Genomic DNA, 27,540 nt, shown 5'->3' on the forward strand with positions numbered 1-27,540 from the left:
GGGAGGTGGGACCAGTACTGTCCTGACAGTCTACATCTGGGCAGGGCTGGGATCAATGTCACAATCTCTATCACCTCCTCACTCTCCCTGACCAGGCGAAGGTCATCAAGCTGCATCTCCAGTTCCCTAACTCGGTCCCTCAGGAGTTGCAGCTTGACACACCTAGTGGGCTGTCTGAGAGGCTGGGAGATCCAGGACACCCCACATCTGACACTGAGACCAGAAAATTGGCCTCACACACATACTTCCTACCTCGCCTCATCCCGTTACCGCCTAAGCCCGTTGAGCCAAAGCCCTGTCACTCCACTGCCCGCTGGATATCGCTGCCTTCTTTTCAAACCTTTCGCACTCTACTGGCTGATGTCACGCGCTTGTGCAGTCTCGCTGCTCTATAACCATATTAATTTAACCCTAAACTAATATGACAGGGGAAGGGAACCCACACAGAAAAGAAGAGGGAAGTGATGCAGAGACCAAAGCTAGAGTTAGTGAAGAAAAAAGTAAGAGTAGAGTGCATAAAAGTAAAAAGCAAATATCGCATAGGTCACTAGATTCTAAAAGGACAATGAGTATAAGGGCACTTTATCTAAATTCCCATAGTATTAGAAACAAGGTTAGTAAACTTGTGGCACAGATCAGTACCAAGGCATATGATTTAGTGGCCATTACAGAAACCAGGTTGCAAGGATCCCAGCGTATCTGGTAATAGGGAAAGATAGGTAGGAAGGCAAAGGAGGTGGCATGGTGCACTTGATTAGGAATGAGATCAAGGCTATTGTGAGAAATGATATAAGATCTACAGAGCAGAATGTTGAGTCCATCTAGGTAGAGATTAAGAATAGTAAAGGGAAAAAAAATCACTGGTGGGTGTTGTCTATAGGCCACCTAATAAAAGTATTGCAGTGGCAGAGACGATTTACCAGGAACTAACTGGGGCTCATAAGAATGGAATGGCAGTTGTCATGGGGGATTTTAACTTCCACGTAGATTGAGTGAATCAGGTTGGTTTGGGAAGCCTTGAGGAGGACTACACAGAATACTTCTGTGATGGCTTTCTTGAGCAGCATGTTAGCGAACCTACAATGGAAAATACTATCTTAGATCTAGTCCTGTAAACATAAAAAACCTACAGCACAATACAGGCCCTTCGGCCCACAAAGTTGTGCTGAACACGTCCTTACATTAGAAATTACTAGGCTTACCCATAGCCCTCTATTTTACTAAGCTCCACGTACCTATCTGAAAGCTTCCTAAAAGATCCTATCGTATCCGCCTCCACCACCGCTGCTGGCAGCCCATTCTATGCACTCACCACTCTCTGAGTAAAAAACGTACGCCTGACATCTCCTCTGTATCTACTCCCCAGCACCTTAAACCTGTGTCCTCTTGTGGCAACCATTTCAGACCTGGGAAAAAGCCTCTGACTATCCACAAGATCAATGCCTCTCATCATCTTGTACACCTCTATCAGGTCACCTCTCATCCTCCTTTGTTCCAAGGAGAAAAAGCCAAGTTCACTCAACCTATTCTCATAAGGCATGCTCCCCAATCCAGGTAACATCCTTGTAAACATCCTGTGCAATGAAGCAAGTAAGATTAACTATCTTGTAGTCAGGATCCTCTTGGAAAGAGTGATCATAGTATGATTGAATTTTGCAGACAGATGGAGGATGAAATAGTTAGATCTAAAGCTTATTATGCTTGTACAAGGGAGACTATTAGGGGAGGAGGGAGGAGTTGGCTAATGTGGATTGGGAACACAGGCAATTTGGTAGGACAGTTGAGGAACAGTGGATTACTTTTAAAGAGATTTTTCACAGTGCTCAACAAAACTATATTCCAGTCAAAAGTAAGGACAGTAAGTGTGGGGAGAGCCAGGGATAACTAAGTGTGGGGATAACTAAGGAAATAAAAGACAGCATCAAATTAAAAGCCCATGTGTAAAAGTGGCAAAGACTAGTGGGAGACTGGAGGATTGGGAAAACTTTAAAAGGCAACAAAGAACAACAAAACAAGAAATAAGGAAAGGGAAGATAGAGTATGAAAGTAAATTAGCGCAAAATATAAAAAAAGATAGCAAAAGTTTTTATAAATATATAAAGCGGAAGAGGGTGGCTAAAGTCAACATAGGTCCCTTGGATGACGAGAAGGGGAAATTGATATTGGATGACAAGGAAATGGCATTCAATGACTGTTTTGTGTTGGTCTTCACAGTGGAAGACATGTCTAATATACCAAAGAAGGATGTTATGGACAAAATGGGAGGTGAGGACCTCAATAAAGTCACTGTCACTAAAGAGATAGTGATGAGCAAGCTAGAGGGCCTGAAGGTAGGTAAGTCCCCTGGTCCTGATGGGATGCATCCCAGGGTGCTGAGGGAATTGGCGGAAGTTATAGCAGACGCGTGGGTAATCATTTATCAAAACTCTCTAAACTCAGGGCAGGTCCCAGTTGATTGGAAGACAGCAAATGTCATGGCACTTTTTAAAAAAGGATGTAGGCAAAAGACGGTCAACTATAGGCCAGTTAGCTTAACATCTGTAGTCAGGAAAATTCTTGAAGCTGTCATTAAGGAAGAAATAGTGAAGCATTTAGAAAGGAGTGGTTCCATTAGCCAGATGCAGCATGGATTCAGAAGGGGCAGGTCCTGTTTGACAAACTTAAAGGAGTTTTTTGAGGACATAATGAGTGAAGTGGATAGAGGAGAACAGGTGGATGTCGTATACTTGGATTTCCAGAAGGCGTGTGATAAGGGGCCACACAAGAGACTTACAAATAAGATACAGATGCATGGAGTCGGAGGAATTGGCATGGATAGTGGATTGGTTAACCAATAGAAGGCAGAGAGTTGGCATAAATGGGTGTTTCTCCAGTTGGCAGTCAGTGGTGAGTGGGGTGCTGCGGGTCAGTGTTGGGCCCGCAATTGTTTACCACTTACATTGATGATTTGGAAGAGGGGGCTGTGTGTAGTGTAGCAAAATTTGCTGATGACACTAAACTGAGTGGAAAAGCAAATTGTACAGAAGATGTGATGAGTCTGCAGAGGGATATTATCTAAGTTAAGTGAGTGGGCCAAGGTCTGGCAGATGGAATACAATGTTGGTAAATGCGAGATCATCCACTTTGGAAGCAATAATAGAAGAGAAGATTATTACTTAAATGGTGAAAGATTGCAGCATGCCGTTGTGCAGAATGACTTGGGAGTGCTTGTTTATGAATTGCAAAATGTGGGCTTGCAGGTACAACAGGTTAAAAGCATAGAAACACAGAAAACCTACAGCATAATACTGGCCCTTCGGTCCATAAAGTTGTGCCGAACATGTCCCTACCTTAGAAATTAGTAGACTTCCCCAGAGCCCTCTACTTTCCTGAGCTCCATGTACCTATCCAAAAGTCTCTTAAAGACCCTATCATATCTGCCTCCACCACTGTTGCCGACAGCCCATTCCACGCACTCACCACTCTCTGAGTAAAAAACTTACCCCTGACATCACCACTGTACCTACTCCCCAGCACCTTAGACCTGTGTCCTCTTGTAGCAACCATTTCAGCCCTGGGAAAAAGCCTCTGACTATCCACACGATCAATGCCTCTCATCATCTTATACACCTCTATCAGGTCACCTCTCATCCTCCATCTCTCCAAGGAGAAAAGTTCTCATAAGGCATGCTCCCCAATCCAGGCAACATCCTTGTAAATCTCCTCTGCACCCTTTCTCTAGTTCCCCTCCCCCTGCAAATCTAGTTTAAACCCCCTGGAGCAGCACTAGCAAATCTACCCGCAAGGATGTTAGTCCCCCTCCAGTTCAGGTGCAAGCTGTCCCATCGGAACAGGTCCCACCTTCCCTGGAACAAGGCTCAATTGTCCAGAAACATAAAGCCCTCCCTCCTGCATCATCTCCTTAGCCATGTATTTAGCTGCGTTATCTTCCTATTTCTAGCCTCACTAGCATGTGGCACGGGTAGCAATTCTGAGATTGCAACCCTGGAGGTCCTGTTTACTTTTTATATATCTGAAAAAAAACTCTTGGTATTCTGTTTTATATTACTGATCTTCATATTTCATCCTTTCTCTCCATATTGTCTTTTTAGTTTCCTTACGTTGGTGTTAAAAAGCTTCCCAATCTTTGAACATCCAATTAATTTTTGCTCTATTATATGCCCTCTTTTATGCTGTCTTTGGCTTTATTTCTCACCTTGGGTTGTCATGAGAATACTTCCTTGGGAGGTATGTATGCTGAGCCTTCTAAATTGCTCCCAGAAACTCCAGCCATTGCTGTTCTGCCTTCATCCCTGTTAATGTCCCCTTCCAATCAACTTTAAACCTAACCCTAACTTAAATAAACCTTCATCAAAAAAAGGGTATAAATTTGAGTCATTTGCTCATATTTCTTGTGGAAATGATGGATAAGATGAATTTTTTTATGTTAGATAATTTCTGGGTAAAATTGAACTCATTGAGAAATGGACTTGACTAATTCCAAGAGCAATTCACCCTAGGGTCGCTTAGAAATTACTGCCAACTCTCAACACTAAGTAACAGTGGTTTAAACTAATATGGCAGGGGATGGGAACCAGTACAATAGAGCTGAGGATGAGCCAGCAGATTTGCAAGTAGATGATGGGTGTAAAATGAATGTAAAGAAAGACAAGCCAATGATTGGGTACAAATACAGACAAAGAGTTAAATTGCACTACAGAGGCAAAATTCAAAAGGGCTGAAGGAGCTGTATCAAAATGCACAGTGTTCAGAATAGGGTGGACGAACTCACGCGCAATTAGCGATAGGTTGGTATGACGTTGTGGGTATCACTGAGTCATGTCTGAAAGAAGGTCTTAGTTGGGAGCTTAATATCGAAGAAAATACTTTGTATCGAAAAGACAGGCAGGAAGGCATAAGTAGTGGTGTGGTTCTGTTGGTAAGAGATGGAATTACATCCTTCGAAAGAGATGACATAGGGTCAGAGAATTTTGAATCTTTGAGGGTGGAGTTAAGAAACTGCAAGGGTAAAAAGTACCATTAGGGAATCATATATAGGCCTTCAAATAGTATCCAAAATGTGGGGTTGAGACTGCAGAAGGAGCTGGAAAAGGCATGTAATAAGGGTAATGACACAATTATAATAGGGACTTCAATATGCAAGGGCATTGGGAAAATCAGGTTGGTGTCAGATCTCAAGAGAGGGAATTTGTTGAATGCCTACGAGGTGGCTTTTAGAACAGCTTGTGCTTGAGCTGACTTTAGTAAAGGCTATCTCAGATTGGCTGTTGTGTAAAAATCCTGATTTTATATTGGAACTTATGTAAAAGGAATCCGAAGGAGGCAGTGATCATAATATGATTGAATTCATACAGAAATTTGAGAGGGAGAAGCACAAGTCAGATGTATTAGTATCACAAAGGAATAAAGAGAATTACAGAGGCGTGAGAGAGAAGCTTGCCCAGGTGGATTGGAGGAGAATACTGGCAGGGATGATGCTTCTGGGAATAGGTCACAAGGCGCAGGATAGATACAGTATGTCCCACAGAAGAAGTAGTTCTCAAATGGCAGGGATAGGCAACTGTGGTTGACAAAGGAAGTTAAAGACTGCATAAAAGCCAAAGAAAGGGCATATAATGTAGCAAAAGTGACTGGGAAGTTTTAAAAATCCAAGAAAAAGCAACTAAAAATGCACAAGAAGGGGAAAGATGAAATATGAGGGCAAAGTAGCCAATAATATAAAGCAGGATACCAAAAGTATTTTTTCAGTTATATGAAGAGTAAAAGGGAGGTGAGAGTTGATATTGGACCACTGGGAAAAGATGCTGGTGAGGTAGTAATGGGGGACAAAAAAATGGCAGATGAACTTAATAATTACTTTGCATCAGTCTTCACTGTGGAAGACACTAGCAATGTGCTAGAAGTCCATGAGTGTCAGGGAGTAGGAGTGAGTACCATTGTAATTACAAGGAAAAAGGGTTAGGCAACTGAAAGGTCTTAAGGCAGATTAGATACCTGGACCAGATGGACTACATCCCAGAGCCTTGAGAGAGGTTGCTGAAGAGATAACAGATGCATTGGTTGTGATTTTTCAAGAATTACTTGACTCTGGCATGGTCATTTACTTGGGTTTTCAGAAGGCATTTGATAAGGTGCTACACATGGGGCTTCTTAACAAGATAAAATCTCATGACATTACAGGAAAGATATTGGCATGGATAGAGGAATAGCTGGCTGACAGATAGGAGGCAATGAATGGGAATAAAGGGGGCCTTTTCTAGTTGACTGTCAGTGACTAGTGGTGTTGCTTAGAGGTCAGTAGTGAGACTGCTCCTTCTCACACTGTTTGTCAGTGGTTAAGATAATGGAATAGATGGCCTTGTTGAAGAGTTAGCAGATAATACGAAGATCGGTGGAGGGGTAGGCAGTGTTGTGTAAACAACGCAACGCAATTGCAGAGGACTTAGACAAATTGGAAGAATGAATTAAAAAGTGACAGATGGAATACAGTGTTGGGAAATGTATGATGATGCCATTTGGTAAAAGGAACAAAAGTGAAGACTATTATCTAAATAGAGAGAAAATTCAAACATCAGAGCTGCAAAGGGACTTAGGAGAAGGTTAATTTATAGGTTGAGTCTGTTTGTAAAGAAGCAAAATACAATGTTGGCATTCATTTCAAGGCAAATAAAATACAAGTCCGTAAGACATAGGAGCAGAATTAGGCCATTCAGTCCATCGAGTCTGCTCAAAACATGACTTTCCGGAGAGAATAAACAAAATTAAATACAAATGTCAGTCAAATTAAGGGAAATACAACCTGAGACTGAATTAGGGTTTTTCAAGTTGATTCACAAATCTGGTAGCAGTGGGGAAATATTTTATAAAGCACAAGGCATCAGGTAAATGGCAGTCACAAGAAAAACATAAATTAAACATAAGTTGAACACTATTTTTGAATAAAGGAAGTATGTATTGAAATACAGCAGAGGAACAGACCCTTGGCCCACAATGTTGGGTCAAAGCAATTAGATTTGTAATCAAATGGCCAACTAAACTAATTTCTTCTGCTTACACAATGTCCATATCTAGGCTTATCTTTTAGTTCTTGTATTTTCAGTTATTTGGGAGGTATGAGTGTGAGGGCAGCTTGTTGTTCTCGGTGTTGGATGTGGGAGATCCTGGAGTCTCCGAGCCTCCCGGACGTCCACATCTGCGCCAGGTGCGCCGAACTGCAGCTCCTGAGGGACCGAGTTAGGGAACTGGAGCTGCAGCTCGATGACCTTCGCCTGGTCAGGGAGTGAGGAGGTGATAGAGAGGAGTTACAGGCAGGTGGTCACTCCGGGACCACGGGAGGCAGATAGGTGGGTTACAGTCAAGAAGGGGAAGAGGCAGGTACTAGAGAGTACCCCAGTGGCTGTACCCCTTGACAATAAGTACTCATGTTTGAGTACTGTTGGGGGGGACAGCCTACCTGGTGGGAGTGACAGTGGCCGAGCCTCCGGCACAGAGGACGGCCCTGTAGCTCAGAAGGGTAGGGTTAGAAGAAAGAGGTCCATAGTAATAGGGGACTCAATAGTCAGGGGCTCAGACAGGTGTTTCTGTGGAGGTGACCGGGAGTCCCGGATGGTAATTTGCCTCCCTGGTGCCAGGGTTCGGGACGTTTCTGATCGCGTCCAAGATATCCTGAAGTGGGAGGGTGAAGAGCCAGAGGTCGTGGTACATGTAGGTACCAATGACATAGGAAGGAAAGGGGAAGAGGTCCTGAAACGAGAGTATAGGGAGTTAGGAAGGCAGTTAAGAAGAAGGACCGCAAAGGTAGTAATCTCGGGATTACTGCCTGTGCCACGCGACAGTGAGAGTAGGAATAGAATTAGGTGGAGGATGAATGCGTGGCTGTGGGATTGGAGCAGGGGGCAGGGATTCAAGTTTCTGGATCATTGGGACCTCTTCTGGGGCAGGAGTGACCTGTTCAAGAAGGATGGGTTACACTTGAATCGTGGGGGGACCAATATCCTAGCGGGGAGGTTTGCTAGGGCTACAGGGCGGACTTTAAACTAGTAAGATGGGGGGGCGGGAGACTATTTGAGGAGACTATGGGAGAGGAGGTTAGTTCACCAGTGGAGCAAGTAAATAGACAGTGTGTGAGGGAGGAAAGGCAGGTGATGGAGAAGGGATGCGCTCAGCCCGAAGATGTAGGGGAGAAGAAAGAAAAGGATAATAAATTTGAATGCATTGTTAGGGATGGAAAGAGAGGAGGAGATGGAGAGTATCTTAAATGTATCTATTTTAATGCTAGGAGCATTGTAAGAAAGGTGGATGAGCTTAAAGCGTGGATTGATACCTGGAATTTTGATGTTGTAGCTATTAGTGAAACATGGTTGCAGGAAGGGTGTGATTGGCAACTAAATATTCCTGGATTTAGTTGCTTCAGGTGTGATAGAGTAGGAGGGGCCAGAGGAGGAGGTGTTGCATTGCTTGTCCGAGAAAATCTTATGGCGGTGCTTTGGAAGGATAGATTAGAGAGCTCCTCTAGGGAGACCATTTGGGTGGAATTGAAGAATGGGAAAGGTGCAGAAACACTGATAGGAGTGTATTATAGGCCACCTAATGGGGCGCGCGAGTTGGAAGAGCAAATGTGTAAGGAGATAGCAGATATTTGTAGTAAACACAAGGTGGTGATTGTGGGAGATTTTAATTTTCCACACGTAGACTGGGAAGCTCATTCTGTAAAAGGGCTGGATGGTTTAGAGTTTGTGAAATGTGTGCAGGATAGTTTTTTGCAACAATACATAGAAGTACCGACTAGAGATGGGGCAGTGTTGGATCTCCTGTTAGGGAATGCGATAGGTCAGCTGACAGATGTATGTGTTGGGGAGCACTTCGGGTCCAGTGATCACAATAGCATTAGCTTCAATATAATTATGGAGAAGGACAGGACTGGACCTAGAGTTGAGATTTTTGATTGGGGAAAGGCTAACTTTGAGGGGATGCGAAGGGATTTAGAGAGAGTGGATTGGGTCAAGTTGTTTTATGGGAAGGATGTAATAGAGAAATGGAGGTTATTTAAGGGTGAAATTATGAGGGTACAGAATCTTTATGTTCCTGTTAGGGTGAAAGGAAAGGTTAAAGGTTTGAGAGCACCATGGTTTTCAAGGGATATTAGAAATTTGGTTCAGAAAAAGAGGGATGTCTACAATAGATATAGGCAGCATGGAGTAAAGGAATTGCTCGAGGAATATAAAGAATGTAAAAGGAATCTCAAGAAAGAGATTAGAAAAGCTAAAAGAAGATACGAGGTTGGTTTGGCAAATAAGGTGAAAGTAAATCTGAAAGGTTTCTACAGTTATATTAAAAGCAAGAGGATAGTGAGGGATAAAATTGGCCCCTTAGAGAATCAGAGTGGTCAGCTATGTGTGGAACCGAAGGAGATGGGAGAGATTTTGAATGATTTCTTCTCTTCGGTATTCACTAAGGAGAAGGTTATTGAATTGTCTAAGGTGTGGGAAACAAGTAAGGAAGTTATGAAACCTATGACAATTAAAGAGGTGGAGGTACTGGCGCTTTTAAGAAATTTAAAAGTGGATAAATCTCCGGGTCCTGACAGGATATTCCCCAGGACCTTGAGGGAAGTTTGTGTAGAAATAGCAGGAGCTCTGATGGAGATCTTTAATATGTCATTAGAAACGGGGATTGTGCCGGAGGATTGGCGTATTGCTCATGTGGTTCCATTGTTTAAAAAGGGTTCTAGAAGGAAGCCTAGCAATTATAGACCTGTCAGTTTGACATCAGTGGTGGGTAAATTAATGGAAAGTATTCTTAGAGATAGTATTTATAATTATCTGGATAGACGGGATCTGATTAGAAGTAGCCAGCATGGATTTGTGCATGGAAGGTCATGTTTGACAAACCTTATTGAATTTTTTGAAGAAGTTACGAGGAATGTTGACGAGGGTAAGGCAGTGGATGTAGTCTATATGGACTTCAGCAAAGCCTTTGACAAAGTTCCACATGGAAGGTTAGTTAAGAAGGTTCAGTCGTTAGGTATTAATGCTGGAGTAATAAAATGGATTCAACAGTGGCTAGATGGGAGATACCAGAGAGTAGTGGTGGACAATTGTTTATCGGGATGGAGGCCGGTGACTAGCGGGGTGCCTCAGGGATCTGTTTTGGGCCCAATGTTGTTTGTAATATACATAAATGATCTGGATGATGGGGTGGTAAATTGGATTAGTAAGTATGCCGATGATACTAAGGTAGGAGGTGTTGTGGATAATGAGGTGGATTATCAAAGCTTGCAGGGAGATTTATGCCGGTTAGAAGAATGGGCTGAACGTTGGCAGATGGAGTTTAATGCTGAGAAGTGTGAGGTTCTACATTTTGGCAGGAATAATCCAAATAGAACATACAGAGTAAATGGTAGGGCATTGAGGAATGCAGAGGAACAGAGAGATCTAGAAATAACAGTGCATAGTTCCCTGAAAGTGGAGTCTCATGTAGATAGGGTGGTGAAGAGGGCTTTTGGAACGCTGGCCTTTATAAATCAAAGCATTGAGTACAGAAGTTGGGATGTAATGCTAAAGTTGTACAAGGCATTGGTAAGGCCAAATTTGGAATATTGTGTGCAGTTCTGGTCACCGAATTATAGGAAAGATATCAATAAATTAGAGAGAGTGCAGAGACGATTTACTAGGATGTTACCTGGGTTTCAGCAATTAAGTTACAGAGAAAGGTTGAACAAGTTAGGTCTCTATTCATTGGAGCATAGAAGGTTGAGGGGGGATTTGATCGAGGTATTTAAAATTTTGAGAGGGATAGATAGAGTTGACGTGAACAGGCTGTTTCCATTGAGAGTAGGGGAGATTCAAACGAGAGGACATGATTTGAGAGTTAGGGGGCAGAAGTTTAAGGGAAACACGAGGGGGTATTTCTTTACTCAAAGAGTGATAGCTGTGTGGAATGAGCTTCCTGTAGAAGTAGTAGAGGCCAGTTCAGTTGTGTCATTTAAGGTAAAATTGGATAGGTATATGGACAGGAAAGGAGTGGAGGGTTATGGGCTGAGTGCGGGTAGGTGGGACTAGGTGAGATTAAGGGTTCGGCACAGACTAGGAGGGCCAAGATGGCCTGTTTCCGTGCTGTGATTGTTATATGGTTATATGGTTATATCCATTTTCCTTATTTTCATGTGCTTATCTAAATGTCTCTTAAGTCTCTAATGTTTCTGCCTCTATCAAGTCCCTAGGCAGTAGATTTCAGACACCTATCCCTCTGTGTAAAATTCTTGCTCCTTACATTTCCTTTGAAATTACCCCTCGCACCTTAAATGAATGCTCTCTGTAATTAGATATTTCAACTTTTAGAAAAAGATACTCTCTGTCCACCTTATCTATGCCTCTCATAATCTTATAAACCGCTATCAGATCTCTCCTCAGCCTTCACTGCTCCAGAGAAAACAACCTCAGTTTGCCCAACTCTCATTATTGCACATTTTCTAATCTAGGCAGTGTCCTGGTAAATCTCTTCTTCACTCCCTCCAAAGCTACAACATCTTTCTTATAATGGGGCAACCAGAACTGTACACAATTCTTCAGCTGAATCATAATTAGAGATTTATAAAGCTACAACATAACTTCTTGACTTTTGAACTCAACGCCTCAAGTAATAAAGGCAAGCATGCCATATGCCTTCTTAACCACCCTATCAACCTGTGTAGCCACTTTCAGGGAACTATGAATTTGGGCCCCAAGATCACACTGCTCATCAACACTGTTAAGGATCTTGGCCCTTAACAGTGAACTGTCTCTTTACACTTGACCTACCAAGGTGCAACACTTCACCTGTGGCCTTTTTAAACTCTATCTACCATTTCTCCACTCATATCTGCAAATGATCTATATCTCACTGTATCTGTAACGTTCTCCTTCGGGTGTACTAATAACGCCGAATTCAACGTCCGGATAAACCACAGTCAATGAAACCAGATCGCAGTAAGATTAACCATTTACTGTTCACTCTTCACATTAACATATGGTGAAAACTGTTGATAAAACAATACAAGATTGATACAGTATTTGTTCCTTCCTTAATATCACATTTCAAGTGTAAATACTTGCAAAGGTGACTATAACTACATTACACTAAGGTGCAGTATACAGGGAGAGTTTACCTGCTCCATTGACTACTTTAAATACACTTCCATGCAAACTATCCGCGACTCTTTAACTAACGAAAGCATAAACATTATCTACCGTCGTTACTTCTAACAGGATCGGCATTAACATCTTAGTTCAATATATCGATTATCTATTAACTTACAGCGTTGCTCTCACTGTGATTTCTCATGCCTGCAAAACTGCTTCTGCTCAGGTGAGCCTCGTGGAAAGCCCCCACCCTCGCGCTAATTTCAAACCGGTGTTTTCCCACAAGACGCGGCGAAACCGGATGTGACGTCATCGCATGCCGATATATTTTACATGCAATGAATACACTTTAAACACTTCTAATTCTAACTAGAAAATACTATTGAATGAATTACTAAGCGAAAATATTATAAACTAAATAATTGTCGTAAAGACAGCACAGTATCCTTTGCCCAATCTTCTATGCTACAACATCATCTATCTTCATATCACCAGTAAACTTACTAACCCACCCATCTAATTTCAGCCAGGTCATTTATATACAGAACATCACAAATAGTAGCGGTCCCAGTCCAGATCCCTGCAGAACACCACTAATTCTAACATCAGCTAGAATAAGTCCCTTACACCAATACTCGGTCTTCAATGGACAAGCCAGTTCTGAATTCAAATGGCTAATTCACCATGGATCCCATGCATCTTAATCTTCTGGATGAGCCCCCATTGAGGGCCCTTGTCAAGTTCCTTACTAAAATCCATACATGCGACATGCACAGCTGCACCTCCATTAATCACCCCCATCATCTTGTCAAAAAACTAAAAGTTTAAAAGTTAAAGTCTGTCCCGAGCCTTATAGGCTCATCAGGCCAGTGCTTATACCAGTTTCTGCGGTGTGAAGCGACTGACAGTACACGAGGATGCCAGTCTATCACAAGGCTAACCCCAGCATTTTGCTGGTACCCATTTTCAGCTGGGTGGACTGAAGCAATGTGTGGTTAAGTGCCTTGTTCAAGGACACAACACGTTGCCTTGGCTAGGGCTCAAACTCATGACCTTCAGATTGCTAATCCAACACCTTAACCATTTGGCCTGTCAAAAAAAACTTAGTAAGACAATACTTGCCCCACACAAAGCCATGCTGGCTCTTCCCAAGAATTCCCTCCATTAACACTGATGTGAAGCTTACTGGGATATAGTTTCCAGCTTCGAACAACAGAATAACGTCAGCTACTTGCTATTCCTCCGGGACCTTGCCTGTGGCTAGAGAGGACAGGAAGATATTAGTCAAGGCCCCAGCAATCTGGCCTCTTTCAATAACCATAACACCATAAGCTATGGAACCAGAATTAGCCCATTTGGCCCATCAAGTCTGCTCTGCCATTTCATCATGGCTGATCTATTTTCCCTCTTGGTCCCAGTCACCTGCATTGCCCCCTGTATCCCTTCATTCCCTGACCAATCAAAAATTTATCAACCTCTACCTTAAATATACATAAAGACTTGGCCTCCACAAGTTGCCTATGGCAACAACTTCCACCGATTCACTACTTACTGCTTAAATAAATTCCCCCTCATCTCCATTCTAACAGGATGCCCCTCTATTTTGAGGCTGTGCCCTCTGGTCTTAGACACTCCTACCAGAGGAAACATCCTCTCCACAACCACTTTATCAAGGCCTTTCACCATTTGATAGATTTCATTAAGGCGACTCCTCATTCTTCTCAGTTCTAGTGATTACACGCCCAGAACCATCAAACAGTCTTCAAATGACAAACTGTTTAATCCTAAAAACATTTTTATGAACCTCTTATGAACCCTGTCCAGTTTCAGCACATCCTTTTAAAATAAGGGGCATAAAACTCTTCACTAACAGATATACCTGCTTGGATAGAGTTCCTTCAGGGGCGAGCAGCAGTAATCAGGTCTCAGGCACTATGATTGGCTCTGAGGCTTGAAGGGAAAGGGTGCAGTCAGATGGAATGACAAGACACAAATGAATGGAAGGAGCTAGGAGTACAAGTGTATAGTTTCTTGAAATTATGTCACTGATAGACAGGGTGATTAAAAAAGAGTTTGGAGTTTGTCAAATGTGTTCAGGAATGGACAATCAATATATAGAGGTACCTATGAGAGAGGATGCAATGCTTGATCTCTTATTAGGGAACCAGCCAGGTCAGGTGACAGAAGTATTTGTGGGTGAACATTTTGGATCCAGTGACCATAATATTATTAGTTTCAAGTTAATTATGGATAAAGATAGGTCTGATCCTTGAGTTGAGGTTCTAAACTGTAGAAGGGTCAATTTTGTGGAAATGAGAAAGGATATAGGAAGAGTGGATTGGGAAAAGTTGCTTTCTGGCAGAGTTTGCATGTTCCTGCCAGGATTAAAGGCAAAGTTAACAGGTATAGGGAACCTTGGTTTTCAAGGGATATTAGTGATCTGGTTAAGAAAAAGAAAGAGGTGTATAGCAGGTATAAGCAATAAGGAAAAAATGAAGTACTTGAAGAGTATAGAAAATGTAAGAAAATACTAAAGAAGCAAATCAGGAAGGCAAAAAGAAGACATGAGGTTGCTGTGGGAGATAATGTGAAGGTAAACCCGAAGGGTTTCTACAAGTATATTAAGAATATAAGGATAGTAAGGAACAAAATTGGTCCCCTAGAAGATCAGAGTGGTTGTCTATGTGTGGAATCTCACAAGATGGGGGACATCTTAAACAGTTTTTTTGCATCAGTATTTACTCAGGAAACTGGCATAGTATGGCGACCCACTTTCTGCGTGGGCGAACCAGCTCACAAATAGCCAGCGCGCGGGGAGAGACTTTGGTAATGCACCTCTGATGTAATTTCTGCCCAGAGAGGGCGGGTGCTAGGGATTAAATGCCAGCGCCACGTAGTTTGAATAAACTAGTCTCGAAACGACCTACTGACTGCGTGTCGTCTCTAGCTCTGTATGTAGTACATCGCTACAATAGCTTATATGGAAGGAAGGGAATCAAGCAGTAGTGTCATGCAACATATAGAGATTAAAGAGGAGGAGGTGCTTGCTGCCTTATAGAGAATAAAGGTAGATAAATACCCCTGGTCTGACATGATATTTCCTTGGACCTTGAGAGAGACTAGTGTAGAAATTGCAGGGGCCCTGGCAGAAATATTTAAAATGTCCATAGCCACAGGTGTGGTGCCGGAGGATTGGAGGGTAGCTCATGTTGTTCTGTTGTTTAAAAAAGGCTCCAAAAGTAAAACAGGTAATTACAGGTTGGTGAGCCTGACATCAGTAGAAGGTAAATTATTGGAAGGTGTTCTGAGAGATTGGGTATACTTGGACAACCAAGGGCTGATTAAGGATAGCCAGCATGGCTTTGTGCATGGTAGATCATGTTTAATGAATCTTGTAGAGTTTTTCAAGGAGGCTACCAAGAAAGTAGATGAAGGAAAGGCTGTGGATGTTGTCTACATGGACTTTAGTAAGGCCTTCGCATTAGGCCTTTGACAGGGTCCTACATGGGAGGTTAGTTCAGAAGGTTCAGACACTAGGTATCCATGGAGAGGTTGTAAACCAGATTCAAAATTGGCTGTTTGGGAGAAGACAGAGAGTGGTAGTGGATGATTGCTTCTTTGACTGGAGGCCTGTGGCCAGTGGTGTGCCTCAGGGATCTGTGCTAGGACCACTGTTGTTTGTTGTCTATATCAATGATCTAGATGATAATGTGGTAAATTCAATCAGCAAGTTTGCTGATGACACTAGAATTGGAGGCGTTGTGGACAGCAAGGAAAGCTTTCAAAGCTTGCAGAGGGATCTGGACCAACTGGAAAAATGGGCCAGAAAATGGCAGATAGAATTTAATGCAGGCACAAGTGTGAGATGTTGCATTTTGGAAGGACAAATCAAGGTTGGACATACACAGTAAATGGCAGGGCACTGAGGAGTGCAGAGGAACAAAGGGATCTGGGAGTTCAGATACGTAATTCCCTGAAAGTGGCGTCACAGGTAGACAGGGTTGCAAAGAAAACTGTTGGCATCCTGGCATTCATAAATCAAAGTATTGAGTATAGGAGTTGGGATGTTATGGTGAAGTTATATAAAACATTGGTGAGGCCAAGTTTGGAGTATTGTGTGCAGTTCAGTTCTGGTCACCTAACTATAGGAAGGATATCAGTAAGATTAAAAGAGTGCAGAGAAGATTTACTAGGATGTTGCCGGGTCTTCAGGAGTTGAGTTACAGGGAAAGATTGAACAGGTTAGTACTTTATTCCTCGGAGTGTAGAAGAATGAGGGGGGACACTTACCCAAAAGGCTGGTATATGTCTAGGGGAAACAGAGTTCCAGCAACTCACCAACCCACCTCCCAATCACGCAGGTGATGTGAGAATCGAGTTTATGCCTTGCGCCCAACAGTATCAAACCCACAACAAATACTGTTATGAAATACACTTTAAAGAGTTTACTAAAATTAAGAGTATTAGGCAATACAACATATATATATATATATAAGGAAAAAAACAAAAGGCGCCAACTTATCAAAGTTCAGTCTGTTTAGTGCACTCGTTGGAGCTCAATCAACCAACCAATCGACCCATCCGACTGCCACGCCGTCGCACCTGGGACCACCCCAGTGGTCTTACGAGCAGTCCAGCACACGTCCACCTTCCTCGGCGTCTCCCTCACACCAAAAACCCGCGAAAACTCCTCCCCCAAGTTCCCAGCATCACAAGACACAATAACATTCCCCATTGATTAACAAATGAATACAATTACCATATCAGCCATTCTAAAGCGAAACAACGGCAAGAGAAACACTTATCCGACAAAGAAGCATTCCTGCTCGTAACAAACCAAAGAAGCCATTTTGAGTAACATACACAGGACATTGTACACAAAATTATGAGGGGTATAGACAGAGTAAATGCGATTAGGCTCTTTCTACTTAGATTAGGAGAGATAAATACGAAAGGACGTGGTTTTAGGGTGAAAGGGGAAAAGTTTAGGGGGAACATTAGGGGGAACTTCTTCACTCAGAGAGTGGTGGGAGTGTGGAACGAGCTGCCATCTGAAATGGTAAATGCGGGCTCACTCTTAAGTTTTAAGAATAAATTGGATAGATACATGGATGGGAGAGGTCTGGAGGGTTATGGACTGGGTGCAGGTCAATGGGACTAGTGGAATAAAGTTTCGGCACAGACTAGAAGGGCTGAATGGCCTGTTTTCTGTGCTGTAGTGTTCTATGGTTCTAACATAAGACCATAAGATATGGGAGCAGAACTAGGTTATTCGGCCCATCAAGTCTGCTCTTCCATTCCATCATGGCTGATTAGTTATCCCTGGCATCCTCATTTTTCTGCCTTTTCCCAGTAACCTCTGATGCCCTTACTAATCAAGAAATTATCAACTGCTGCTTTAAATATCACAAATATCTTGGCCTCCACAGCTATCAGATTCACCATCCTCTTGCTAAAGACATTCCTCATCTCTGTTCTAAAGAAACACCCTTCAGTTCTGAAGCTGTGTCCTCACCATGCTGGGTTTCATCAGTCAGAGCATTAAGTAGAGGAGTTGAGACCTTATGGTACAGTTACTTGTCTAAGTCAAGGATCAGGCTTCACTTGACTACTGTGTACAGTTTTGCCCATTGTGTAATAAGAAAGAGGAAGTTAAACTAGAAAGAATGCAGAAAACATTAATGAGGATCTTGTCAAGAGTCTGACTTACAGGAAGATATTGGCCTGACTAGCCCTTGGAATGTAAGAGAATGAGGGGTGACTTTATAAAGTGTGTAAAATTATGAGAGGTGCAGCTGAGGTGGACAGTAACAGTTTTTTCTCCCCCAGCATAGAGGAGACTAACACAAAGGAACATAAATTTAGGGAGAGAGGGGAAAGATTTGGAAGGGATCTTAGGAGCAACTTTTTCTTATGAAGGATGGAATATATATTGAACAAGCTGCCAGAAGAAGTCATAGAGTCAAGATCCATCTAGTACTACAACAGAGAAACAGGTCTCTTGGCCCATCTAGTCCATGCAAAAATGATCTTCTGCATGGTTCCACCTAAACTCCTTGTTGCCTACATGGATTTTAGTATGGCATTTGACAAGGTCCTGCACAGGAGATTGGTCAAGAGGATTAAGTCACTCAGAATTCAAGATGAGGTAGTAAATCGCCTTCTCCCCATATCTTTTCATGCCCTGACTAATCAGGAATCTATCAATCACTGCCTTAAATATACTCACTGACCTGGCCTCAACAGCAACCTGTGACACCAGATTCCACAGATTCACCATTCTCTGACTAAAGTAATTCATCCTCATCTCTGTTCTAAGAGGACAAGCCTCTATTTTGAGTCTGTGTCCTCTGGTTTTAGACTCCTCCACCATAAGAAACATCCTCTCCACATCCACTCAATTGAGGCCTTTCAACAATCGATAGGTTTCAAATTTGTGGATGGTACCAAGATTGGGGGTGCAGTGGACAGTCAGGAAGCCTATTATAGCTTGCAGATGGATCTGGACCACCTGGAAAAATGGCCTGAAAAATGGAAGATAGAATTTAATGCAGACAATTGTGAGGTTTTAATTGTCAGTAGAACCAACCAGGGTAGGTCTTCCACAGTGAATGGTAGGGCACTGAGAAGTACAGTAGGACAAAGTGTTTTGGGAATAGAGGTCCATAATTTATTGAAATTAGCGGCACAGGTAGACAGGGTTGTAAAGAAAGCTTTTGGCATATTGGCCTTCATAGATCTAAGTACTGACTACAGGAGATGGGATTTATGTTGAAGTTATATTAGACATTGGAGAGGTCTAATTTGGAGCATTATGTGCAGTTTTGGTCACCTACATACAGGAAAGATGCAAGTACAGTTAAAAGAATACAGGTAAAATTTACGAGGATGTTGCCAGGACTGGAGGACCTTAGTTATAATGAAAGTTTGTATAGGTTTGAACTTTATTCCTTGTAATGCAGAAGATTGAGGGGAGCTTTGATAGAGGTGTACAAAATTATGAGTAATATACAAAGGGTAAACACAAGCAAGCTTTCTCCATTTATGTTTGGGTGGGACTACAACTAGATATCATGGGTAGAGGGTGAAAAGTTTAAGGGGAACTGAGGGGAAGCTCTTCCACTCAGAGATTCTTGAGCTACCAGTGCAAGCTCAATTCAATATTTAAGAGAAGTTTGGATATGTACATGGATGGTAGGGGTATGGAGGGCTATGGTCCAGCTGCAGGTCAATGGGAGTCAGCAATTTAAATGGTTCAGCACAGATAAAATGGGCTGAAGTGTCTTTTACTATGCTGTACTTTTCTATGACTCTATAACCTGCAACTAGACCATAGCCCTCCGATTCCCCCTCATTCATGTATCTATTCAAATCTCTCTTAAATGTTGCGATTGAACACACACCTACCACTCTACTGAACATGAGAAATGGGAGCAGGAGTAGGCCATCTGGCCTGCCGAGCCTGCTCTGCCATTCAATAAGATCATGGCTGATCTGGCCATGGACTCATCTTCACCTACCTACCGTTTCCACATAACCCTTAATTCACCTACTATACAACAATCTATCCAACCTTGTCTTAAATATATTGACTAAGGTAGCCTCCACTGCTTCACTGGGTAGAGAATTCCACAGATTCACCACTCTCTGGGAAAAGCAGTTCCTCCTCATCTCCGTCTTAAATCTACTCCCCTGAATCTTGAGGCTATGTCCCCTAGTTTTAGTCTCACCTATGAGTGGAAACAACTTTCCTACCTGTATCTTATCTATCCCTTTCGTAATTTTATATGTTTCTCTAAGATCTCCCCTTCTGAATTTCAGTGAGTACAGTCCCAGGTAACTCAATCTCTCCTCATAGTCCAACCCCCTCATATCTGGAATCAACCTGGTGAACCTCCTCTCTACTGCCTCCATAGCCAGTATATCCTTTCTTAAGTAAGACCAGAACTGCACGCAGTACTCCAGGTGCAGCCTCGCCAGTAAACTGTACAGTTGCAGAATAACCTCTTTCCTCTTCAATCCCTCTTGCAATGAAAGCCAACATTCCATTTGCTTTATTGATAGCCTGCTGCACCTGCAAACCAACCTTTTGTGGTTCATTCACAAGCACTCCCAAGTCTTTCTGCACAGAAGCATGCTGAAATCTTTTACCATTTAAATAATAATTTTTTCCTTCCTTCCAAAGTGGATGACTTCAAAATTACCAACTTGTACTCCGTCTGCCAGATCCTTAACCTATCTATATCTCTCTGCAGACTCTTCATATCTACTGCGCAATTGGCTTTTCCGCTCAATTTAGTATCATCAACAAACTTAGATACACTACACTTGATCCCATCTTCTGGATCATTGATGTATATTGTGAACAGTTACTGTATTCCAACTCTCTGCTTTCTATTAGTTAACTAATCCTCTATCCATGCTAATACATCACACCCAACTCCAAGCATTTTTATCTTATGGATAAGTTTTTTATGCGGCACCTTGTTGAACACCTTCTGGAAATCCAAGTAAATAATGTTCATCTGTTCCACCCTATCCACTATGCTTGTTATATCCTCAAGGAATCCCAGTAAGTTTGTCAAACAGGACCTGTCTTTGCTGAATCCATGCTGCATCTGCCTGATTGATCCATTTCTTTCCAGATGGCTTGCTATTTCTTCTTTAATGATAGCTTCAAGCATTTTCCCAACTACATATGTTAAACTAACTAGCCTATAGTTACCTGTCTTTTGCCTACATCCTATTTTGAACAGTGGCGTGACATTTGCCATCTTCCAGTCAGCTGGGATGTGCCCAGTGTCCAAAGAATTTTGATAAATTATCACCAAAGCCTCTACTATAACTTATGCCATTTTTTTCAGTACCCTGGGATACATACCATCAGGACCAGGGGACTTACCTATCTTCAGGCCTACAAGTTTGCTCAGCACTACCTCTGTAGTGATAGCTATTGTATCGAGGTCTTCACCTCTCATTGCATCCATAACATCTCTCTTTGGCATGTTAAACATGTCCTCCACCGTGAAGACCGACATAAAACAGTCATTCAAAACCTGAGCCATTTTCTCATTACCCGATATCAATTCCTCCTTCTCGTCCTCCAATGGACCTATGTTCACTTTAGCCACCTTTTTCCACTTTATATAATTATAAAAAAATTACTACCTGTTTTTATATTTTGTGCTAGTTTATTTTCATAATCTAGCTTCTCTTTCTTTATTGCTCACTTAGTACTTCTTTGTTGCTTTTTAAAGTTTTCCCAATCTTCCAATTTTTCACTACTCTTGGCAACTTTGTATGCATGAGCTTTTAGTTTGATGCCTTCTTTTATTTCCTTAGTTATCCAAGGCTGGCACTCCCCACCCCTACTATCTTTGTTTTAACTGGAACATACTTTTGTTGAGCACCATGAAAAATCTCTTTGAAAGTTTTCCACTGTTCTCAACACTCCCAACATATAGCCTGTGTACCCCAGTCTGCATTAGCCAAATCCACCTCTCGTGGGTTCAGTAATATGCTGTTCAAGAAAGCCATCAGAGATGGATTCTATGAAATCCCCTCCAAGACTGCCTCGACCAACTTGATTCACCCAATCAATGTGCAAGTTAAAGTCCCCCATGGTTACTGCTGTTCCATTCTTACATGTCTCAGATACTTTTCTGTTTACGGCCTATGCCACTGTAATGTTATTATTCGGTGGCTGATAGACAACTCCTGCCCTGTGATGTTTTTCCCTTTACTATTCCTAATCTCTACCCAGATGGATTCAACATTCTGCTCCTTAGATCTTATATCGTCTCTCACTATCGCTCTGATCTCATCCTTAATTAAGAGCTACCCCACCTCCCTCACCTTCCTGCCTATCCTTCTGCATTACCTGATATCCTTGGATATTTAATTCCCAGTCCTCTCCATCTTGCAACCACATCTCTGTAATAGCCACTAAATCATATCTCTTTGTACTGATTTGAGCCACAAGTTCACTGACCTTGTTTCAAATTCTACAGGCATTCAAATAAATTGCCCTTACACCCATTGTGCTTTTAAAATCTTGTAATCTTTTACTCTTTTGCACTTGACTTTTCTTTACACCACTCTTACTTAATTTTTATCTTTTGTTTTTTCATCTTTATCCATACTTTTCTTTTTTTACTTTATCTATACTTCTCCAAACTATTGAACCCACTCCCCTACTATTTAGCTTAAAGCCCTGTCCACAGCCCTACTTAAGCAATTTGTTAGGATCCAAGTCCTGTCATGATTCACAGGTGGAGCCCATCCCAGTGGAACAGCTCCCTCCTTCACCAACAATGGTGCCAATTTCCTATGAATTCAAACCCACTTCTTCCACACCAATCCTTGAGCCATGCACTTAACTCTCTAATCTCCTTGACCCTCTGCCAATTTGCACGTAGCTCAGGTAGTAATCCAGAGTTTACCACCTTTTTGGTTCTGCTTTTTAATTTAGTTCCTAGTTGCTCAAATTCCCTCAGCAGAACCTCTTTCCTCATTCTACCTATGTTGTTGGTACCCACATGGACCACGACAACTGGATCTTTCCCCTCCCACTGCAAATTCCTCTGTAGGTCAGATAAGATGTCCTGAACCCGGGCACCAGGCACCGAATGTCTCCCTGAACTACAGTGCCAGTGTTAGGTTGCTCAACCTTCCTACAGTCCCCACTCTCATCCACACAGGGAGTAAGAATCTCGGACCTGTTTGACAGCTCTCTTTATGACCATATCTACCTGTGATCTCATTTTCAAGTATTTGCAGCAGGTACAATAGTATATATGGTAATTGCAGCCATGAATTTAAACAGCGCTTATTTCTGGAGAGGGCAGCAATGGCAAATTTAGATAAATACTGAAGAGCAGAGACATAACATTGTTTATGAAGATACATATAGAAAAGTCTATGGCATTTCCAGTTGTGATGTGTGGCTGTGAGAGCTGGACTATTAGTAGGGCTGAATACAAAAGAGCCTTTGAACTTGGATGCTGGAGGACAGCAAGAAGATCCAACAAGTCAATACTTGAAGAAATACAGCCAGACTGCTCACTAGGAGGCTTAATTATGAGACAAAAGCTCAAATATTTTGGCCGCACTGTGAGAAGACAGGATTCCTTGAAGAAGACGCTCATGTTAGGTAAAACAGAAGGTAAAAGGAGAGAATGACAGAGGCTACGATGGATAGATGATGTTACTCATAATGCTTATGAGCTTGGGGAATCTTAGAGAGGCAGTTTCCAACAAGAAGGCTTGGTGTGCAGGAGTCCATGAGGTCACGAAGAGTTGGACTCGACTTAATGACTGAACAACAATCAATAGTCTCATTTAAAAAACACAGGTGGGCATATGGAAAGGTGGGACATAGAGGGATATGGGCTGAACACAGGAAATTGGGACCAGCTAGGTGGAAACTGTGGGCTGAAGACCCTTTATTCATAGTGTATTGCCCTCCCACTCTGGCTCTATATTCATCACCTGAATTTCTTGAAAGTCAGAAATGAATGACAAGTGTGTGTAAGAAGATCACAGATCTGCAGTGGGACACTGAGCAAGCACCAACCAGCCTCACTAACTGTGTGAATGACCAAGTCTGCCCAGTCCTCCCATCTCTGCATGCCTCAACCCAGTTCTCGTTTGTTTCTTGGGGTGTGGATGGTAGTAGGGACAGAAGGCACACTAGAATGACCTACTCCCAGGTGGCAGTTCTACAGGCTGGTTAGGCTGAACCTCTGTCTGGAGTGCAGGAAGCTGAGGGTTTATAAAACCACAAGGGGCATGAATAAGGTGGATGGTCAGTCTTTTTTCCAGGGCAGGGAAGTTCAAAACTGCAGTCATAGGTTCAAGGTGAGAGGGAAGAATTTCAAGGGGTCCTGAGTGCAAAGTGGTGGTGGGCAAATAGAATGAGCTACCAGAGACAATTACAATGTTTAAAAGACATTAAGATATGAGGAATTTAGAGGGTGGGGAAATGAGACTAGCTTAAGTTAGCCAGCTTGGACAACATGGGTGAGATGGGCCGAAGCTATGACTCTATCATGGGTTGGAAAGTGCTCTTACACCAACACTTTAATCACCAGTCCAGCCTAATTTCCCAAGGGGAGGTAGAGTAATGTCCCCTCTCTACAGTACAGCCAAGTACATATTGCTTGAGAAGACTTTCATGGACACATTTAACATTATGTCTCATTCAATATCTTAACTATGAGTTTAAACTTATCTCCTATTAAAGCCCTATTATTGCCTGCAGCTGTTTGCAACATCCTTATAGATTTGCTCTGCTAATTCTTGTGGAATTTTGAGGTGCCTGTAGTACAATCCCATCAAAGGCATCATCCTCTTCTTATTCCAACAGTTTAACCATACAGTCACACTGTACATTCCTGCAGGAATATCCTCACTAAGTATCACTGTGACATTCTTCCTAATCCAGAATAAAACATCACCTCCTCTCGTACACCACCCTCCACCCCATCATACCTGTAGCATTTGTATCCCATCATGTCTTGCACTACCTACTCCCCTGGCAGCACGTTCCACGCACCCACCACTATGTGTTGAAAAAAATTATCTCATAAATTTCTAATATTTTCTCTCTCACCTTAAATGTATGCTCTCTATTATTTACATTTCCAGCTATGAAAATGATTCTTGACTATGACTTTCATAGTTTTATAAACTATCAGATTGTACCTCAGCAGCCACTACTTGTTTTTTCTTCAAAAAAATAGTCATGTTATGGGTTGAATCGACTGAGAGGTGTTGTTCCTCAATTTTACTGTGCCAGTAGCAGACGACCACAGTTTGGAAGATCAGACAGAAGTAGGTTAAAAGCTGCAGCACTCAGACTCAGCTTCTCCAATGTTGTTTAGTTGATTTTTTTCCAGTAACAGAACAGGCCACTTCCTGACGTTATTCTCATTCAGTTTTATGGGTTACTGGGCGTGTCCCACAGTTTTATCGTAAACAGCATATTTCCTTTTTATTACCTCTCCCACCAACCCAATTTCTTACATGCCCTCTTCTGAAATATGGACTAGTTCTTTCTTCACCGACACTGTCGGAGATACTACAACGACAAACAAAAGAAAATCTGCGGACGTCTGTCGGAGATTTACGAACCGTTCTCAATTTTTTTTGAAAAAAGAATCAGCATCGGTAGATTTTTTTTCGCTCATTTTCATTTCAAGGAAGTAGAAACACTTGTTTTAGGGAATATCCCGTTATTGGATGATTAGCTGAGATGAAATAGAGCGGCTGCCTTGAACACGGTTGGAACTGGGTCTATGAAGCCAGGGTAACTACAAAATTTAAGATTTCAGAGATCTTTCTAAAGCCCTTTTTTACTTCCTTCTGCTCTTCGCTTTCGTTTTCTCCTTCACACTGTACCACAAATATCAGACAATATTTTGATTGGTATTGCTGGTTTAAAAATTAAACTCATACCGACTAACACGAACAGGGAACTTTTCTGTAGTACTGTTTTGCAATAGACCCTCCCCATTAACACATTGAGCTCAGGGAGAGAATGTAACCTGATTCCGCGGGCTTCCTGCGACTATCTACATCAGTCAAAATGAACTTTTGAAATAACATTGATGGTTAATGAAGAGACGCTCTTTATTTGGTGGGGTGCGACCACAAAGTATGAAGTTTACCAATCGCCTTGGGCAGAGAGTGGGTGCCTCAAAAGCTGTGTAAACATATGAAAATGTTCCGCCCAAGTTCTGAATAGTTAACGGGGGGGGGGGGGGGAAGAGGAAATGATCAATCGTTTGGTAGGTGAGCAAGTACTTTCTTAAAGAGGTAGGTTTAAAATGAAGCGGCGAGGGAGGAAATTCCATTTCCTGTCTGGATAGCTAAAGGCAATCCTTTCGAGGGAGAATTCTCAAGTGTAAGGCTCAGGACCCGGAAGTGAAGGGCCAAAATGGGGTGTGGAGGGTTATGGAAATTGGGGAAGAGATCCAGCCAGCATTTGACTCAGACAGACAGTACCATTGAAATTAATTGCTGACAGAATGGGGGTCATTGTAGATCAGTGTACCCTGGACAATGGTGAAACAACGGGACATGTGTTTTATGATTTGGGGCAGAAGAGATTAGAGGAATGTGCATGTACTCCTTTTTGGACTGTTTCAAATGCCCTGCCTGCCAATAAATTATTTGGGAAAAAAAATCAACGATTTTTATCAGAGCAAGGCCACAGACTAGGACAGAATATGTTATAAAGTCCTATATTCCTTGGTAAGCAGACAATAATAAAAGTACAACAACTCCTCCCCCCCCCCCCCCGTACTTTCCTCCAATCATCTTAAATTTTGCCCTCTTGTATCAACCATTGACACCTTACAGTCAAACCATACAGTAACCATACAGTCACACTGTACATTCTTGCAGGAATATCCTAAGTATCACCGTGACACTCTTCCTAATCCAGAATACAACATCTCCTCCTCTCGTACAACCCTCCCCCCCCCCCAATCATACCTGTAGCATTTGTATTCTATCATGTCTTGCACTACCTACTCCTCTGGCAGCACCTTCCATGCACCCACCACTCAGTGTTGAAAAAAACCCTCATACATTTCTAATATTTTCTCTCTCACGTTAAATGTATGCTCTCTATTATTTATATTTCCAGTTATGAAAATGATTCTTGACTATGACTTTCATAGTTTTATAAACTCAATAGACAATAGACAGTAGGTGCAGGAGTAGGCCATATGGCCCCTCTAGCCAGCACTGCCATTCACTGTGATCATGGCTGATCATACACTATCAGTACCCTGTTCCTGCCCTCTCCCCATATCCCTTGACCCCGCTATCTATAAGAGCTCTATCTAACTCTCTCTTGAATGCATCCAGAGACTTGGCCTCCACTGCCTTCTGGGGCAGAGCATTCCACATATCCACCACTCTCTGGGTGAAAAAGTTTTTCCGCATCTTTGTTCTAAATGGCCTACCCCTTATTCTTAAACTGTGGCCTCTAGTTCTGGACTCATCCATCAGTGGGAACGTGTTTCCTGCCTCCAGTGTGTCCAATCCCTTAATAATCTTATATGTTTCAATCAGATCCCCTCTCATCCTTCTAAATTCCAGTGTATACAAGCCCAGTCGCTCCAATCTTTCATCATATGATAGTCCTGCCATTCTGGGAATTAATCTTGTGAACCTACGCTGCACTCCCTCAATAGCAAGAATGTTCTTCATCAAATTTAGATACCAAAACTGCACACAATACTCCAGATGGGGTCTCACCAGGGCTCTGTACAACTGCAGAAGGACCTCTTTACTCCTATACTCAATTCCTCTTGTTATAAAAGCCAGCATGCCATTAGCTTTCTTCACTGCCTGCTGTACCTGCATGCTTGCTTTCATTGACTGACGTACAAGAACACCTAGATCTCGT

General features: G+C 42.3%; 1 protein-coding gene across 18 annotated transcripts in view; it reads left to right on the forward strand.

Annotated features, from left to right (window-relative positions):
• The window catches only part of LOC132405932 (N-acetyllactosaminide beta-1,3-N-acetylglucosaminyltransferase 3-like), a 115,848-nt gene that overhangs the window by 15,690 nt on the left and 72,618 nt on the right, over window positions 1–27,540 (forward strand). For 16 of the 18 annotated variants that reach the window (XM_059990930.1, XM_059990917.1, XM_059990924.1 and 13 more), the window contains exon 1: window positions 25,152–25,428. The exons of 1 other annotated variant lie outside the window; for it this stretch is intronic. The gene's annotated coding sequence lies outside the window, so the exon portion shown is untranslated. Of the gene's footprint in view, window positions 1–25,151; window positions 25,429–27,540 lie in introns of those variants that run through there. One more of the 18 variants, XM_059990914.1, reaches the window with a different exon arrangement.

Source organism: Hypanus sabinus, chromosome 16, assembly GCF_030144855.1.
Source record: "Hypanus sabinus isolate sHypSab1 chromosome 16, sHypSab1.hap1, whole genome shotgun sequence".
Lineage (NCBI taxonomy): Eukaryota > Metazoa > Chordata > Chondrichthyes > Myliobatiformes > Dasyatidae > Hypanus > Hypanus sabinus.